Consider the following 19,005-nt stretch of genomic DNA (forward strand, 5'->3'; position numbering starts at 1 on the left):
AGAGAGGGGGCAGAGGGCGGCGCCATGCGTTCACCAGCGTCTCGCACCTGTTGTCTGCTGTGACCACACGTGCGGGCGACCCCGGGAGCTGCAGCTAAACAGGCGAGCAGTGTAATTAATCCATTGTTTAGCATTATTGGAGCTCACTGCTGCACGGATTCTTCCTGGCAGTTCTCCCAGCCCCACACGGGAGGTTGGGAGGTTCGTCAGCCTGACGGTGGTGGTGGTGGTGGTGGTGGTGGAAGGAGCAGCAGGGAGGGAGCAGGGAGGGAGCTTGGAAGGATTGAGACATCAGGTCCAGGGAAAGAATCCCCCCCTTTCCCCCAAGGAGGGACACTGCGTAGCTCTCCTCACCCCCCGCCCCCACTTCCGACAGCTAGGAAGTCGGTTGTCTGCCTCCTGCTGAGAAAGCTGGTTTCCACCTTGGTCCTTGGAGACCGGCTGAGCTGTGGATACTGAGTGGTTGAGGTTTGCCCAGAGGCCGGGCCGCTTCCTGCTGCCTGGCTTCTCCGCTGGTGTGTGGTCAGCGGCTTTCCCTGACATAAGTGCCCCAAGCATCATGACACGATCTTAATGGCCTCACCTGGGGGTAAGAGGCACCATTTTCACAGTTCTTACTAAGCACCAGGCACTGGTGTAAGTACGAGGCTTCTATTATATCATTGAATCTTTACAACATCCCTACATAGGTAGGCGCTCTCTGCATCCCCATTTTACAGATGGGGTCAGACACACAGAGACACTAAGTCACTTCCCCAAAGTAGCACAGCTAATAAGCAGTAGAGGCAGGATTCAAACACAGAGTCTGGCTTCAGAGCCTGTGCACCCAACCTCTACAGGTACCATCCCTGCCTGGGACCGTGGTTCCTGGGTCATACGCCTAGCAGCAGTGGGGCATGAACAGTTTTTCTTGGTATCTTGATCCTTGCATCCACCTGCCAGAGGACATTTCCATTTCTGTCCCATGGATTCAGGTTACCTTTAGAGGGGCCTGGGAGTTTGCATTTTTTTAATGTTTATTTATTTTGAGTGTGTGTGTGTGTGTGTGTGTGTGCCAGCAGGGGAGAGGCAGAGAGAGGGGGAGAGAAAGAATCCCAAGCAGGCTCTGCACTGAGGGCACAGAACCTGACTTGGGGCTCAAACTCACAAACCATGAGATCATGACCTGAGCTGAAATCAAGTGTCAGACGCTTAGGCAACTGAGCCGCCCAGGCAACCCTAAGAGTTTGCATTTTTAACCAGCACTCGGCATACCTTTCGTGAGTTAGTCTGTTTAGGAGGTCCTGGAGATACGGGATTACTTCAGCGCAGTGGTTCTCAAACAGGTGTGAAGAATAAACCACCACCATGGAGGTTACTGACGGCACTGCCAACCCCTCCAGCCCCCACATTTCTGGTTTTAGACCCACTGGTTGGGTTTTCTCACCCCCTCACTTTCGTGGATAAGGTAAGACTGCAGACCTCTTCGTTCCATCCCACTGCTCCTTAATCAGATGGTTATTGCATTGCCGGGGCTGGCTCTTGCTGGCTCTTAGCAGCGTGCAGCCGCACCAGTCAGTACAGCGAAGGAGGCTTTTTTGCTTCCGTGAACCCATGGGGACAGTGGATGGTGCCTTCCTTTCTCTCCCGACTCCGGCACACTGAGAGGAGGAAAGCACATTCCTGGAACTGGACATCATCAGAGAATAAAACAGATGACCCAAGTTGGAAACCTATATACGGTCAAACCTTGGATTGTGAGTAACTTGTTCTCCGAGGATTCCGCAAGACGAGCAAACATTTCTAATAAATTTTAACTTGATAAACGAGCGATGTCTTGCAACGCTAGTGGTGTGTGATGACGAATGTCACATGATCACAACTGAGCCAATGTTGTCTCTCTTTCTCTCTCTCTCTCGCTGCAGGAGTGTGGGCGATTGTCTCCTATGCTCGGATGCTCCATCTCAGGCCGTGGCATTTGGCAGAAATCAGTGATTTTTCAGAACGTTGGAAGGTACCCACAGCGGCACTAGTATATTTCTTGTCACTTCAAAGCGCCTACGGCCAGTCCTTTGCTTTTCCATCCAAGAGTGAGCTCAGGAATGCTTTGCTTCATTCCAGGTCAGGCTGCCTGCAGATACAGACCCTTTCCTCGGCTGCCTCATTGCCAGTTACATTAACTACAGTCTGTGACAACAGTTTATTAATACTGTACTGTGGTCAATATCTATGCGAGCGTATACGGTGACCCCATGCAGAAAAGTATTCCATGGAGCCTACAGACAGCAGTGACTCCGTTAGTGATAGTGGAAGTCGTCCTACACATTAACCCTCCTCTCCCATGTCTCCCTCACACCAGTCATGAAGGTTTTCAGAGGTAAGTGCAGGTTAATGTGTTCATTTTTCTTTACGTTTTGTATTTTCTTTATGATTCTGTATTATATTACAGTACTGCACTCATTTTTTTTTTATTTTTATTTTTTTTATTTTTTTTTTCAACGTTTATTTATTTTTTGGGACAGAGAGAGACAGAGCATGAACGGGGGAGGGGCAGAGAGAGAGGGAGACACACAGAATCGGAAACAGGCTCCAGGCTCCGAGCCGTCCGCCCAGAGCCCGACACGGGGCTCGAACCCACGGACCGCGAGATCGCGACCTGGCTGAAGTCGGGCGCTTAACCGACTGCGCCACCCAGGCGCCCCAGTACTGTACTCATTTTTATATGAATATTTTTGGGTGGTGGAGCACACATCTGAGTTTCCATTATTTCTTATGGGGAGATTCGCTTTGATATACAAGTGCTTTGGATTACAAGCATGTCTTTGGAACAAATTATGCTCTCAAACCAAGTTTTTAACATATGTGTATGTTACCTATATATACATATATGTACGTATATACTTGCAAAGCCGTGACTCTTAGCTTGGGAGGCCAGGCCAATGAGTTGTTTTCTGAGTTAAGTGCCAGAAAGGGAAGTCCTTGGTGGTAATGCTAATTAAAACTAGCCCTTGGGATAGGACGGAGGAGTCCAAGCCTCCGTATACAACTGGTTAAAACAAGTCCCATTGTTTGTTGGTTAGGAAGGTGTCTTCAGTTAGGTCCAGCGACGGGGCTGGCATCCCGGCTTCAGTTCTGATACCTCCTGGGCAAATACAAGTATAGATCAAAAATCATCCTCTTACAACTTGCTGGGGCTGCTGGAATGACCCAAGTCTGCTCCCTGAGGTCACTTTGCGCCCCTCCTGGGCTGCGTGGCTCAGCCACCAGCAGCACATTGGAAAGAAGGGCAGCCGATCCCAGGTCTTTGCAGGCCCGGCCTGGGGGTGATCCTTCCCTAGCTACAGGCAGACCAAAGCACACTTTCCGGGTGCAAAATTTAAGGAGGCACACAGTCTCAGGGTTCTGCAAGTACAGGGTCAAGCCTTGAGAATAAGTACCTCCTTAAGTTTTGCACTGGCCTCTGTCTAAGTCCCACTGTCTTCCAGGCTGTAAGGGAGGATGTTTTCAGTGTGTGGGTCCAGCTAGAAACGTTCTCACTGGATGAACTATGGTTTCACTCCCTCCGGATCCATGCGATTTCCAGTTGTTCTTGGTTCCTCCGTGGTAGAAATGAATAGGGGGTGTTTCCTGGGACCAAGAGAAGAGAGTGGGAAGGCATGCATCTCAGAGTGTGTCAGATTTTGTTTTTAATTTTTTAAGTTTATTTATTTGTTTTGAGCAGGGGCAGGGAGAAGCAGAGAGAGAATCCCAAACAGGTTTCCCACTGTCCGCACAGAGCTTGACACGGGGCTTGAACTCACAACCTGTGAGATCATGACGTGAGCCAAAGCCGAGAGCTAGACGCTCAACCAGCTGAGCCACCCAGGCACCCCAAGGTGTGTCAGCTTTTGACCACGATCTACCTAGTTCCGTGGATTTTACTCATGGCCAGGCCACAGCCGTAGAGGAAGTCTGTCCCATTACAGGGCTGACCTGAGGATTCTCTTGCTGTTCCCTCCGGGCAGAAACATTTTGTTTCAGGAGACGTTTATTTGAAGTCTCGGGCCACGCAGAAATTAGTCCTATCAGAACTTACCTATAGGATTCTCCCGGCCGGTCATAAAATAGCACCAGCTGGACAAGTGTAGGAAAATAGTTTCCTGACTCCCGTTTCCTCAGTGTGGCTCCTTTTACAGTTTCCAGAAAAGCACTTGAGCCCAATCCCAGGTACGCTAATTCGCAGGTAGACACGGGCCTCTGACGGTCTTCACGAGCCACCGAATCTTGCATGCCCCTGACTCTGCGTTGAATTGAGCCCCCACCATCCTGTTCTATTTTTTTTTTTAATTTTTTAATGCTTATTTTTGAGAGAGAGAGAGAGACAGAGCGCAAGCGGGGGAGGGGCAGAGAGAGAGGGAGACACAGAATGCGAAGCAGGCTCCAGGCTCCGAGCTGTCAGCACAGAGGCCGATGTGGGGCTTGAACTCATGAACTGTGAGATCATGACCTGAGCTGAACTCGGATGCTTAACCCACAGAGAGCCACCCAGGCACCCCCATCCCGTTCTATTTTGAATGGCCTGTCATGAAGGCCAGCCGGTGTGGACAACCGTCTTGGTCCCAGTGGTTATGCCTCTCACCCAACACATTGAGCCAGGGCTGACTCATGATCATATCTTCATCCGGAGAAGAAGCAGTCATTCCTGTGTAATTGAAATTGTCCTTGTTGGTCTACCTGGCAATTTTCAGCTGTTTCTTCTTGTTCCATCCTTCAAAGACACAGGGAGGAGCCAGCCACCAGCCGCTCAGTAACAAGCCTTCTTGTGGGGCATCTGAAAGACACCCGGGAAAGTGCAGGGTTAATGTGAGAGCCTCATTCCGATTCATTCATGCAAGGACCTCAGGAAGTTTTGTTGTTGAATTTTTTCCCGAACATCAACTATGCATAATGAAGTCAGTGCAGGATGGGCTTTAAGCCCAAATTCACTTGCTTTGGGATTCGTCACTCAGGCTCCTATATTAAATTCACCTTGGGGTCTATGGTAAATTTTATTAAATGTGACTTTCCTCTTTACGGCTAGCATAAACATTTATTATACATCCTGTGATATATGTTTCCAGGAAGTAAGGAAATGCAGTTGTGGAAAGATATGATTCCCAACTGATTTGAAATATAGACGAATAGCATGTTTTAGAAAGGGGCCGGAACTTTAATGGAAAAAAGTAGTTATCAGATTTTTTTCCTTGGCTTTCTCTGTCTTCTCTTCTGGCACCAGTTAAAGGAACATTTCTCAGCCCTTCTCCCCATGCACACAAAAGATGATACCTGATATGAAATGCTGTGAAATCCTGCTTCATTAAAGCCCACAAAAGCTAATGCACAGCTCCCCTCACACTGCCCTAAAATGGGAACAAAGAGGCAGAGTAATGTCAAAATAGAACACAAAGGAAAAGAGTTTGTCCTCTGGGCCCGGGAGATGAAAGATATCAGGAATCATCCGTGAATGTTGGGCTGGGCCGATGTTTCTAGGGCTCATTTCGTGGATGATGGGGGATTGTCAGACCGGGCAGCCCGTGTAAACACAGCAAGGGTGCGGGCAAGGCGCTCCAACAAGGGCCCAGGCAGTGTTCCTGTTAACAGTTCGGTCACCGGCAACAAGAAGGACTATGTGTGTCAGGATAGGGACAGATGACCAATCAGGGCAGACAGACTTCCGCTCACTTGCTGCGCGACAGAATACCCCCCGAACAGCAGTGTCGTCTAGGGAGCTTGGTTGGGGGACCAAGGAAACAGGCAGTTTCGGGCCGTGTTCTGGGTTCTTCAAGGGAAGTGGCTGTAAGAGAAAGCACATCCTCTAAGAAGCCGTGTCGCTGCTGGTAGCATAAACAACCCTGAAGACCAAGCCACTTGGCTTCGTGGCTTTACTAATGGTGGGTGGTAGATCACGGATGGGGTTGGTGCATTCCATCAGGTCAGAACACGACCCCTGGAAAGGTGAGCGGGCAGATTCCGAGTAACCTCGTCGGCACCACCAAGGAATGGTAGAGCTACGGTTTGAAATCGAGCACGATGGGACACAGTTATACAATACTGTCCGTAAAAGCAGTGACAGAACACAGCCTGGACCCTTTCCACCAGCCTGTATTGCCGCCTCACTTAGACTCCCGGACGCCCCTTCAACCTTCTTCCTCTTGCAGTATTCTACCATCCACAGCTAAAGCCAGTTCCTAGGTGCTGGCCCTGGACCCCGTGAGGAGAGAAACGATGAGGGCTGGACAGCCACTGGGATCCTAGCTTCTCTGCTTGGCAAGTGAGGCCGTGTCTTCCTTGGATTACTCAACGCCAAGCCAGAAACAAGTATTTGAGAAAGGGTAGTTCTGGGGAGGGGGGGAGGGGAGTGATTCCAGAGGGCAAGAGTGGGGGAGGGGGAGAGTGGAGACAGGGATGGAGAGAAAGTCAATACAAGGGAGCATTATCAGGGCCTAGATCTTCCAGGGCTTCCTAAGAAGCATATAGAATGCCTCCCAAAAATGTCTCCTAAAAGATGGGAGGCAGGAACATTAGTTCCCTGGCTCCCATCCGGCCGAGGGCTAGCCCTGAACTTCTGAGCTGTGCCTGCAGTGGCCTGGGACTCATAAGTGCCTTGGGGCAGAGAGCAAAGGCACGGTGCTCATTCTTGGTGACGCTCATGAGCCTCGGCTGACCTTGAACTGTCCACCCCGGTCACCGTTAGAATCAGAGACTGTGACCAATAGGACGTGTGACAGGGCACCAGGCACATGGACTATAGGAAGTGTGTCTGCAGCACGAGGAGATAATATGCTACCACAGGGGAGCCAAAAACTGAAGGGAGCTTGGACAAAAGTCCTCTCGGCAAATAAGCTGATCTGGGAGGATTCAAACTGACAGAAGTAAGAAGAGCTAGGGAGGGTTGCTGGGAGTTGGGTGGGGGATACTGTCAGGGAAAAGGGCAGAAGTCCTTCTGGATACCCAGCATCCTGTGCATTATAATGCACTTGAGCCCTGACCCAACAGAGTCCTCAACATGAGGTCATAAAGGAGGTGAGACCATACTTTAATGAGATTTTCTGGTTCCAACCTTAATAAACCTCTGTGGGTAGGGACCAGGATGGCCTACATAGTATTGATTTGGGGGCTACGGCAGGGTCATGCCTTTGTGAGAGTATTTAGAAAGCTTGCAGTGCAAGGAATGGGGTGTCGGGAAACAGGGAAGGCTTGGACCAGAATCCTGATTAGACTTTTGGAGCTATTTGCCCTACAAAGCTAGAGTCTAGACATTGCTGCTTCTCCCTGCCACAGAGCACGCTGGGAACAGTTGAGGGTCTGTGAGGTGCTGCAAACTCAAACTTGCAAAAAGAAAGGAAACGTCCCTCGTGCATGTATATGGTAAACGCTTCGAGAGAGAATCTGAAGATTACAAGCCTCTGAGATGAGTAGGATGAAGTCTGTCTGGTTGAGCTGATTAAATATTATGAAAGGATCACAGAAGATACACACGGCCAAGACCCATTAAGTCGTCCCTCAGCAATGCACTCGCGCCTCCAAATACCACAGGCTTGGAAGTTACAGTGGCCGTATATTATTGGCCTTTTCAGTGTCCCTCCTCTGGAGAACCGATTTCACCTCCATTCTAGGTGGTTCTGGTAGGATATTAATCACACCTGCCCACCTCCACCATCACATGCTCCAGCCGCAGAGGGGTCGTGGAAGGACTGGCCAAACACTTCCATTACTCTGATCACAGCAATGCCTTCCACGATGGGTGTGTGACTTAAACAGGAACAATCGAAGTGTTCACTGAGATTTCATATATGGATGCTGGCAGAATGAGGGTTTCTCATCTGTTTGACGGTGAAGCTTCTTGGAAATAAAGCAACACCAAGACGGAAGAAAAGTTGAAAGGTGGAGAGACTGAAAGATACCGTGGAGTCCAGGATCCAACCGTGTGTGATGCCACTGTCTCTTCCAACCTCCCGGTTACGTGAACAAATAAATTCCCTTTGGGCTTAAGCTAGTCTGGCTTGAATTTCTATCATTTGCAACGGAGAGACTATCTCATACGGTATTTACTGAGCACATAAGGTGGTCCGTGCTAGATATAGTGAGTCGAATGTTGGTTCCCAAAGGCTATATCCCTGTCCAGAAGCTGTGAATATGGTTTATTTGGAAAGCGACTCTTTGCAGACTTAATTCCTTTAGGGATCTCAAGATGAGATCTCTTGGATTATCGGGATGGGCCCTAAATCCAATGATGAGTGTCCTTATAAGAAACACAGATTAGAGACCCATAGACATAAGAGGAGAAGATACAGACACACAGAAGAGGAAGCCGTATGAAGACAGAGGCCGAGATTGGAGTGATATACCCACAAAAAATGCTGGCAGCCCCCAAACGCTGGAAGAGGTGACGAAGGATTGTTCTCTAGAGCCTCCAGAGGGAGTACACACCTGCTGATACCTTGATTTCATACTTCTGGCCTGCAGGACTGTGAGAGGATAAATTTCTCATTATTTGAAGCCACCTAATTTTTGATAATTTGTTATGGCAGCCACAGGGAACTAACACACTTGGTGCTTGCCAACAATTCAAATTTGAAAAGAAAGCATTGCTGCTCTGGAGATAGGGGCATACCTTTATTTATTATTTATTTTAAATAACTATTATACAATAACTGTGTTAATGGACTTACGGGCGAAGTAGAATGGCTCATGCAATGGGGTCATATTATAGATGCAGAACTCTCTGATAGTTAAGATTTGATATATGTGTTCAAATCCTGGCCCACTACTTGCTCCACCATATATAGCTGTGCAACCTTGGGTAAGTTGCTTAACCATTCTGGGCCTCAGTTTCCCAATCTGTAAAACAGGAATGGCAATAATACTTTATTCATAGCATGGTCATGATAGTTAAGTGAGATAACATACATTAATTTCTTGGAACAGAGCCTCACACATGGTAGGTACCTAATAAATGTTATTCTGGAGGAACTACCTTGTAACATAACGGCCCCAGGGAAATAGAAAAAATGTGGGGAAATCACAGAGAAGGAGAAGCTTGTGAACGTGACCCCATAAAGTTGTTTATGAATTTCTGTGATCATCCCATACCTGTGCATGCACGGATGTGATCCTGAACAGTGTACTAAAGATATCGAGAACTGAACAAAGAAATAGACCAATGTGCAGGTCAAAGACTGGCCTATGGGTCAGGCACACATGAGACAGGTCCAAATCGTATAGCAAAGGCTTTGAAAACAGAACTGACATTGAAACCACAGCCCAGGGGCACCTGGGTCGCCCAGTCGGTTAAGCGTCCAACTCTTGATTTCGGCTCAGGTCATGATCTTGCAGTTCTGAGATCGAGCCCCGTGTGCTGTCAGCACAGAGCCTGCTTGGGATTCTGTCTCTTCGTCTCTCTCTGCCCCTCCCCTGCTCTCACATGTGTTCTCTCTCTCTCTTAAAATAAATAAATGAATATTTAAAAACAAAAAAGAAACCACAACCCACAGGAGGCTGGTCAAAATCGGCAGCCGGAATGCAACTAGGTTTATTGTCTACTAAAACAAAACACAGCAACATTCTCCACAATATTTAAACAAGAACCAGAATCTGATAACATTCAAAACGTCTAGATGCAATCCAAAAATGACTCAGTATACAGAAAACCAGGATATAATGGTAAGATGATACAAATGCTGGAATTGCCAAACTGAGATTTGAAAATAGCCATTGTAAAAAGACTTCAGGAAGTAAGGGCAAACACTATCGAAATGAATGGAAAGGTAGAAAATCTCAACAACATCAAAAATAGAAGATATATAAAAAAAAAAAAACAGTGGGAGTTTTAGAACAAGAAAATACAATAACTCAAATAAGAAAAAAAAAAACCTCGCCTCACTGGATAGGCTCAATAATACAATGTAGATGGTGGCAGAAACGATCAATAGAAATTAACCAATCTGAGTAATAGATAAAAAGACTGAGAAAAAATGAACAAAACCTTGGGAACTCTGGGGAAATACCAAAAGGCTTTATAATTGTGCCATCAGAATCCCAGAAGAAGAGGAGAAAGAACTCTATGTTGAAAAAATAATGGTTGAAAATTACCGTTTGATAAAATACATAAACCTATAGATTCAAGAAGATGAGTGAACTCCAAATAAGATAAACGCAAATTAATCTATAGCCAGACACAGCATAATCAAACTACTGGAAATTAAAAACCAAGAAAAAACTGTCAAAATCAGTCAGAGAAAAACAATGCTTTATTTATAAGAGAACAATTATTCCAATGACTGTGAATTTCTCTGCAGAAGCCACAGAGGCCGAAAGAAAATGACACAGTACTTCTCAAGTGCTGGAAAAACAAGAATAGTTAACTGAGAATTCTATATCCAGTGAAAAGTATTCTTTGGGAGTAAAGGTGAACTAAAGATATTCTTAGATGAAGGAAAAGTAAGAGAATTCATAGCCAGCACACCTGTGCTGAAATAATTGCTAAAGGAATTTCTTCAGACAAGTGAAATGATACCAAGACGAAGCTCGGGACATTAGGAATGTGGGACGAGCAACAGAAATAGTAATGTAAATAGTAAATAATTATTTACTATTACTAAAGGATTTACTGAGTAGGTAACATTGACTATTTCTCTCCTCTTGAGTTTTTAAAGATATGTTTGACAGTTGAAAGGAAATGTATAGTGTTGTTTAATGGGGTTTCCAGTGTTTTTAGATGCAATATATAAGACAATTACGACATAAATGTAAGAGGGTACAGGGACCTATTCAGTGTTAAATTTCTTCATTCCACTTGAAATAGTCAAATATTGATTCTGAATAGAATGGGGAAAGCCAAATATGTATATTCTAATACTTCGAGCAACCAAAGATCTCCCAAAAGAGATATAGTAAACAACAATAGATGAATTAAAACATATATTTAAAAATGTTCAAATAACCAAGAGAAGGCAGGCAAGGAGAAGCAAAATAGTGAAAAACAGAGGGAACAAACAGAAAATGACATTGTAGAAGTCAAAACGTTTTCATAATTATCTTAAATACAAATGGTCTAAACATATCAATTGAAAGAGACGGTCAGCATGGATTCTTTTTAATGACTGAACTGTATGCTATTTACAAGACACTCGCTTCAAATATAATGATATAGCTAGGTTAAAAGTAGAAGGATGGAAAAATACATGGACTGATCAAGAGAAAGCTGGAGTGGCTACACTAATACTGATAGACTTCAGAGCAAAGAAAATTACCAAGGGTGAGGGAGGGAAGCACATACTGATAAAAGAGTCAGTTGCCGAGAAGACAGGGCAACACCGTATGAATATGTGTCTAATGACAGAACACCATAGTACGTGAAGCAAAAACTGATGAAAAGGAGAACGAGACGAATCCGCAACTATAGTTGGAGACTTTGACACTTCTGTCTCAGAAATTGACAGACCTGGTATACAGAAAATAAGGCTATACAGGAAGTGAGCAGCACCATCAACCAACTGAATCTAATAGACATTTTTAGAAAATGTTACCAAAAACCATCGGAATACAGATTTTCAAGTAAACATGGAACATTCACCAACGGAGACCATGTCCTAGGTCATAAGATAAATTTTAACAAATGTAAAAGATTTACAATCAGAGTATGCTCTCCAACCATAATGGAATGAAACCATAACTCAACAGAAAGGTAACAGGAAATTTTCAAACATTTGAAAATTAAACACACACTTCTAAACAATCCTATCAATCCCAAAAGGAAGTCCCAAAGGGAAATTAGAAAATATTTTAACTAAACATAAGTGAAAATAAAATATTCAAAACAAACAGTGCTTCGAAGGAAATTTCTGGCATTAAATGCTTATATTCGATAAGAAAAGGGGCCTAATTAAATCTAAGCTTAAACCTTAAGAAGCTAGGAAAAGAACAAAATAAGGGCAATGTAAACGGACAGAAGAAGATAATAAAGGTAAGACAAAATAATGAAAATGAGAACAGAAAAACAATAGAGAAAATCCGCGAAACCAAAAGATGTTCTTTGAAAAGATTTCCACAATGATAAGTCGCTACCAATATTGACAAGGAAGGACAAAAAGAAACCAGTTGCCAATGTGGGGAATGGATGAAGGGGATATTATGACCCGTTCCACCCACATGGATTTGACAAGTTAGTTGAAATGGGCCAATTCCTTACAAACCACGAATGACCAAAATTCACCTAAGATGAAGTAAATAACTTGTATAGTCCTGTAACACATTAAAATATTAGTGGAAAATCTTTCAAGAAAGAAATACGGAGGCCTAGATGGTTTCACTGGAGAATTCTACTAAACACTTAAGTAAGAAATAGCACCAATTCTATGCAATCTCTTCTGAAAATATAGAAGTGGGGATTTGGAACACTTCCAAATTCATTTTGTGAGGCCAGCATCACCCGATACCAAAATCAGACAGAAGCAATGTAAGAATAGACAACTACAGACCAATATCTCACATAAACAAACACACAAAGAACCCTCAACAAAATATTAGAAAGTTGAATCCAGTAGTACTGACTGCAATCCTTCCAAGAGCCCCAAAGAACTGGTGGGCGCTTCCTCCATATTCTCCCTCTGACTCACCCCAATAGTAAAATCAAGTTGGCAGAATTTCCCTGGAAGGAGCTGGCATCTAGCTGCCACCGGAGGGATGGGCCCCCAAATCACCTACTTTTTGATAGCCATTGGGACTTGTGTTCATGAGTCCTACAGGATCACAGCAAACAAAGAAGCCGTTTCTAAATGAGCACAGAAACACCCTCTGTGGCTACATACCCAGATTCAGCACAGAGGAAGGAGAAGATATGCCCATGTCTTAGCTGCTGCCTGAGGGTCCAGCTTCTAATCACCACCCATCTAGGTGCTGATGGCGAGCCACCTGTTTGGGACACTAATGAGTCTCGGCACATCCTCAACTACCGGATGCCACTAAGAGCAAAGACGGCAGATTGGACAATCACAAAGGTTTGAGGAGCAACCAGGAACTCGGGCCAGGCAGACTGATAAGGTTCACGTCCAACACGAGACCAGTCTGTCAAGACTGGGAGAGGTGGCTATTTTATCTAACGCGCAGAAACCAACATAGAGAATCAAGGAAAATGAAGAAGAATATGTTCTAAACAAAAGAACAGAATGAATCTCCAGATATTGATCTTAATGAAATGGAGATGAATGATTTACCCAATAAAGAGTTCACAATAATGACCATGAAGATGGTCACTGAGGTCATGAGAACAATGCATGAACAAAGTGAGAATTTCAACAAAGAGGCAGAAAATACAAGAAAGTACCAAACAGGAATCATAGAACTGCAGAGTACAATAACAAATGAGAAATTCGGTAGAGGGGTTCAGCAGAAGACTAGATTCAACAGAGAAAAGAATCCATGAACTCAAAGATACGGCAGTAGAATTCATCCAATCAGAGGGACAAAAAGAAAAAGAATGAGAAAGTGAAGAAACCTAAAGGAATTATGGGATGCCATCAAGGCGACCAATATATGCATTATAACACAATAGCAGTAGCCACGATATGGAAACAACCTACATATCCATGGATGGATGAGTGAATAAAGCAAATGTTATACACACGCACGCACGCACACACACACACACACGCACACACACACACATACACACACACTGGAATATTATTCAGCCTTGAAAACGAAGGAAATCCAGTCATTTCCTTCCTAGATGAACTTGGATGAACTTGGGGCCATTATGCTAGGTGAAATAAGTCAAACAGAGAAAGACAAATACTGCATGGTATTGCTTATATATGGAATCTAAAAAAAAGTGAAACTTACGGAAACAGTAGAATAGTGAGTGCCAGGGGCTAGAGGGTGGGGGAAATATGGGGAGGTTGGTAAAAGGGTATAAACTTTTGGTTATAGATGAATAAGTTACAAGGATCTAATGTATAACTTGGTGACTACAACTGGTAATACTGTATTGTATAATTGAAGTTTGCAAAGAGAACGGAGCTAAGTGCTCTCACACAAAATCTAAATCTATGAGGCCATGAATGTGTTAATTATCTCGATGGTAGGAATCTTTTCATAATATGTACATGCATCAAACCACCATATGCTTTAACTATGTTATCATTTTTTAAAGTTTATTTATTTATTTTGAGAGAGAGCACGAGTTGGGGAGGGGCAGAGAGAGAGGGAGAGAGAGAATCCCAAGGAGGCTCTGCACTGTCAGCGCAGAGCCTGATGTGGGGCTTGGACCCACGACCTGAGCCGAAATCAAGAGTCGGATGCTTAACTGACCGAGGCACCCTGGCACCTCTATATTACCCTTTGTCAATTATACTCTATAAAGCTGAAAAGAAACACAAGAAATGGATAAGCAAACTGTTACTTGCATACAGTAGAACATTACTCAGGAATAAAAAGGAATAAAAACACAATTTGTATGACTCAGAGGGTGAGTGAAAGAATCCAGTCTCAAAAAGTAACACACTGCATGATTTCATTTATATGACATCCTCTAAGAGATAAGACTGTAGTGGCAGGGAACAGACCAGCGGTTGCCAGGGGCTAGAGGTAGGGACAAGGAATAGCTAGCTACAAAGGGATTTGGTGAGAGATGTTTTTCTGGCCATGGAAATACTCTGTATCGTGATATGGGTGGCAGTTACATAAAAATAGGTGTTAAAATTCATGGAAATGTATGCCTTCCCCCTAAAAATTGATTTTGCTTTATGTTAGTCTAAAAAACAAAATCAGGGTGCCTGGGTGGCTCAGTCGTTAAGCGTCTGACTTCGGCTCAGGTCATGATCTCACGGTTTGTGAGTTTGAGTCCCATGTCGGATGAGCTCCAGCCCCGCATTGGGTGAGCTCGAGCCCCGCTTCAGGTGGACACGAGCCCCGCTTTGGGTAAAACACGAGCCCCGGGTGAGCCCCACTTCTCTCTCTCTGCCCCTCCTGGGATTCTCTCTCTTTCTCTCTCTCTCTGCCCCTCACTTACTTGTGCCCTCTCTAAATAAGTAAGTAAATAATAATAAAAAAAAACAAGATAAAAAAAAGAACAATCTACTAATCATGAATGCAGTGTTAGCATCCCTTGAGATAGAACTTACTGTCGCTCTGTCTTAACGCGCATGTGGAAAAGAAGACGCAGTGATTTGCTTAAGTCTGTGTTTCTCAAACTTCACCTGGGGATCGTGTTAAGATGCAGACTCGAATATGAGAGGTGGGTGGATGAGTCCTGAAATTCTCCACGGGATGCCAGTGCTGCTGGTCCACGGCCTCCACTTCGAGTAGCCAGGGGCTAATGTTTTCCACCTTGTAAATCAAGACCAAGATTCACATTCTGATGGTCAGAGACAGAGCCCAGTGCTCTTTCTATCCCACTACTGTTATCTCCAGAGATTTTTTTTCCTCCTGCTGCAGTTTGATAGAAGGTAACGCGGCAGTTAATTACAGGCTGCCAGTTCCAGCGTGCAGTGCTGTGCAGCAGGAAACAGAAAGCACCCTTTTTCACAGTCAGCTCTGGGTAGTTGTCTCACCTCCGGCAGATTTAACCGCAGGCACATCGTGCTTCGGGATTGAACTTGTAAAAAATAGTGGGTTGAGACTGATAAGCCCATTGTAGGCATCGCTGGGGCCCCTTGGAGGAGAAAGGAGAGGAGAAGAAAGAAGTGAGTGGGCTTAGGAAAGAGAATGCATGTAAACTGGACGAGGATGGAGGTTGGAGGGGGGAAATGCCTGGACTCCTTCTGCGGTCGGCTAGGGAATGATTACTATAATAAGGGAATCACAAGCATGCTGCTAATGCTTCCTGATCGGGAGCAAGCCACAGCTGCCCAGGTGGACTGCGGAGCAGCGCCTGTGCTGAAGAAGCCTGATGATGATTATTTATTTGCATCACGGAATCCTCATTTTGCAGGCCTGGCTGTCTCAGCCTGCACGCTGACTGGCTGTCCAGACATGCGGCCATCCCTGATGATGATGGATTTCGGAGTTAGCCCCACTCTCTTCCTTTGCTGAAGGCCCCATGCTCTTTAACAAGCATGCTGTAGAAACGTGTGTGACCGTCCTGCTCCTGGGATAGGGGGCCAGGGACTAGTGAGAGGCTCATAGCAGCGGGGCTTGGAATATTTGAGATGTGCACAGGACTCCTTCATGCTTCCCCGGTTTTGGTTTAAAAGGATATCCTGGGTTGTACTGGCAGAGGCTCCTTTCCTTTCCTTTTTTTTAAGTTTATTTATTTATTTTGAGAGAGAGAGAGAGAGAGAGAGCACAAGCAGGGGAGGGGCAGAGAGAGAGAGAGAAAGAGAGAGGGGGAGAGAAAGAGAATCCCAAGCAGGCTCAGCACTGTCAGCGCAGAGCCCCATGTGAGGCTCAAACTCATGAACGATGAGATCATGCCCCGAGCCAAAACCAAGTATCAGACGCTTAACTGACCGAGCCGCCCAGGAGCCCCTCCTTTCCTTTTTAATTTACTTTTTACAATGAGATATAACTTACATATAATAAAACAATAAATCTCAAGTTTGACAAATTTATATGTAAATTTGTATGTAACCTGCCATAGGATCTTGAAACTCTTTATCAACCCTGTAGACAGAATATGGCCAGTGCTCATCGCACAGTGGACATGCTAATGGGAATCACCGTCATGGTAGTGAATCAAATTCCACTGGCTTTTGTCCCATCACTGATAGAGACCCTCTCTCCAAGTGGCCCTTCTGGAGATGTTCTTTATGTGCTCAGGAAGGAGTCTTTCTTACTGCATCAGTTATTTGTGCGGTGTTGCTGCATAGCTTATCAACTCAAAAACCTCCATGGCATTCAACTGCATTTATGGTCCACGCAACTGGGGGGTATGATGAGCACTGGCTGATCTAGGCTGGGATTCTAATTCTTCTTGGCTAGAGATTGGCCAAGCGAGGCTGGGTCCAGCTGGGATAACGGCTGCATTCCACGTTAGAGCATGCTGTCCCGGACCCGTTTTTCTCATGGCGATGGCAAAAGAATGAGAAAGGAGAATGGGAGCCGGCGCGCTATCTCTTCTGCCTTGTTCTTTTGGACACAGCGGTCAATGGCTGAACCCAGGATCAAGGAGTACACTCCGCCTCTCGATGGCAAAGGGTGCGGATACGAGGAATGACATAGCATCGTGGTCGTTGACGCCATGCGTCACACTTGCCGAGAGATGCTGCTTTCCCTCTTTCATCGGGCGCCAGAATCTCCCACCAGGTACCACCACTGCTCCACGCCATGGGCGGGCCCACAGGGGAGGCGCCAGACTCATGTCAGGCCCCAAGCTGTCGGGGGGAGGAGAGGAGAATGCAGTGCTCCCTTCTTTGTTATAACCTGGGTCATAGATGCTTATCACCCTGAATCTCTTAGAAACCTTAATAAAATGGTTTCTTACTTATGGCCCTTCTCTCTCTAGGAACGGTGTCACCCTTAGTGTTGGGATGGGAGGAATTTAAGTGAGAGCCCCTAGGTGTACTCAGAACGGTTGCTCTCCTCCAAGAATGTGGTCAAACTGGAGTCTGTCTTCTTCCCCAAGACAACCTCGGGGAATACTAATGAGGTCGTATCAAGTTTCTTTGTTTCGTTAACAGATCTCCAGCCATTTCAGCACGGTTTGGGCCTAAAATATAGAAATCTGCTCTCATGATGACTGTCCAGTTAATGACTTTTTGTCATAACAGCTTTTAGAATTTATTTATTTATTATTTATTTTTATTTATGTTTATTTTTACTTATTCCAGCTTTATTTTATTTTTATTATATATATACAGTATACTGTCAAGTTAGCTAATATACAGTGTATACTATGTGCTCTGGGCTTCGGGAGTAGATTCCCGTGATTCATCACTTACATATAACACCCAGTGCGCGTCCCAACAAGTGCCCTCCTCAGTGCCCATCACTCATTTTCCCCGCCCCCCACCCCCTTTCACCCTCAGTTTGTTCTCTGTATTTAAAAGTCTCTCATGGTTTGCCTCCTTCTCTGTTTGTAACTATTTTTTTTTCTTTTCCTTCCCCCATGATCTTCTGTTAAGTTTCTCAACTTCCACATATGAGTGAAAACATATGGTATCTATCTTTCTCTGACTTATTTAACTTAGCATAATATTCTCTGGTTCCAACCACATTGCTGCAAATGGCAGGATTTCATTCTTTTTCATTGCTGAGTAGTATTCCATTGTACATATAAACCACATCTTCTTAATCCATTTGTCAATGGGTGGACATTTGGGCTCTCTCCATAATTTGGCTATTGTTGAAAGTGCTGCCATAAACATTGGGGTACATGTGCCCCTCTGTATCAGCACCCCTGTATCCCTTGGGTAAATTCCTAGCAGTGCTATTGCTGGGTCACAGGGTAGATCTATTTTTAATTTTTTGAGGACCTTCCACACTGTTTTCCAGAGCGGCTGCACCAGTTTGCCTTCCCACCAACAGCGCAAGAGGGTTCCCGTTTCTCCACATCCTCGCCAGCATCTGTTGTTTCCTGAGTTGTTAATGTTAGCCACTCTGACCAGAAATTTTTTATTTTTTTAAGTTTATTTACTTTGAGAAAGAGTAAGCACAAGCAGGGGAGGGGCATAGAGAGACGAAGAGAGAGAATCAGAAGCAGACTCCGTGCACTGTCAGCGTGGAGCCCTATGTGGGGCTCGATCCCACAAACCGTGAGATCATGACCTGAGCCGAAATCAAGAGTCTGCAGCCTAACCGACTGAGCCACCCAGGCACCCCAACAGCCTTTTCTTTTGCCATTATTCATCTATTTTATTTTGTTCTGATATAATTTTCTCACCTCAAAACACAATAAATACACTTTAATCAAAAAGAATGAAATCTTGCCATTTGCAACTACGTGGATGGACCTGGAGGGTTATTATGCTAAGTGAAATTAGTCAGAGAAAGACAAAAATCATATGACTTCACTCATATGAGGACTTTAAGAGACACAACAGATGAACATAAGGGAAGGGAAACAAAAAT

At 44.9% G+C, this 19,005-nt stretch overlaps 1 long non-coding RNA gene across 1 annotated transcript; it reads left to right on the forward strand.

Moving 5' to 3' along the window:
* Window positions 1-1,847: 1,847 nt before the first annotated feature.
* On the forward strand, window positions 1,848-17,759 carry LOC121025955 (uncharacterized). Its single transcript, XR_005788205.1, has 3 exons — window positions 1,848-2,356; window positions 17,078-17,241; window positions 17,441-17,759. It is a non-coding gene; the product is annotated as an uncharacterized LOC121025955 (long non-coding RNA).
* Window positions 17,760-19,005: the final 1,246 nt, after the last annotated feature.

Source organism: Herpailurus yagouaroundi, unplaced genomic scaffold (assembly GCF_014898765.1).
Source record: "Herpailurus yagouaroundi ecotype Mexico unplaced genomic scaffold, PumYag 67793, whole genome shotgun sequence".
In the NCBI taxonomy this organism is placed as follows: domain Eukaryota; kingdom Metazoa; phylum Chordata; class Mammalia; order Carnivora; family Felidae; genus Herpailurus; species Herpailurus yagouaroundi.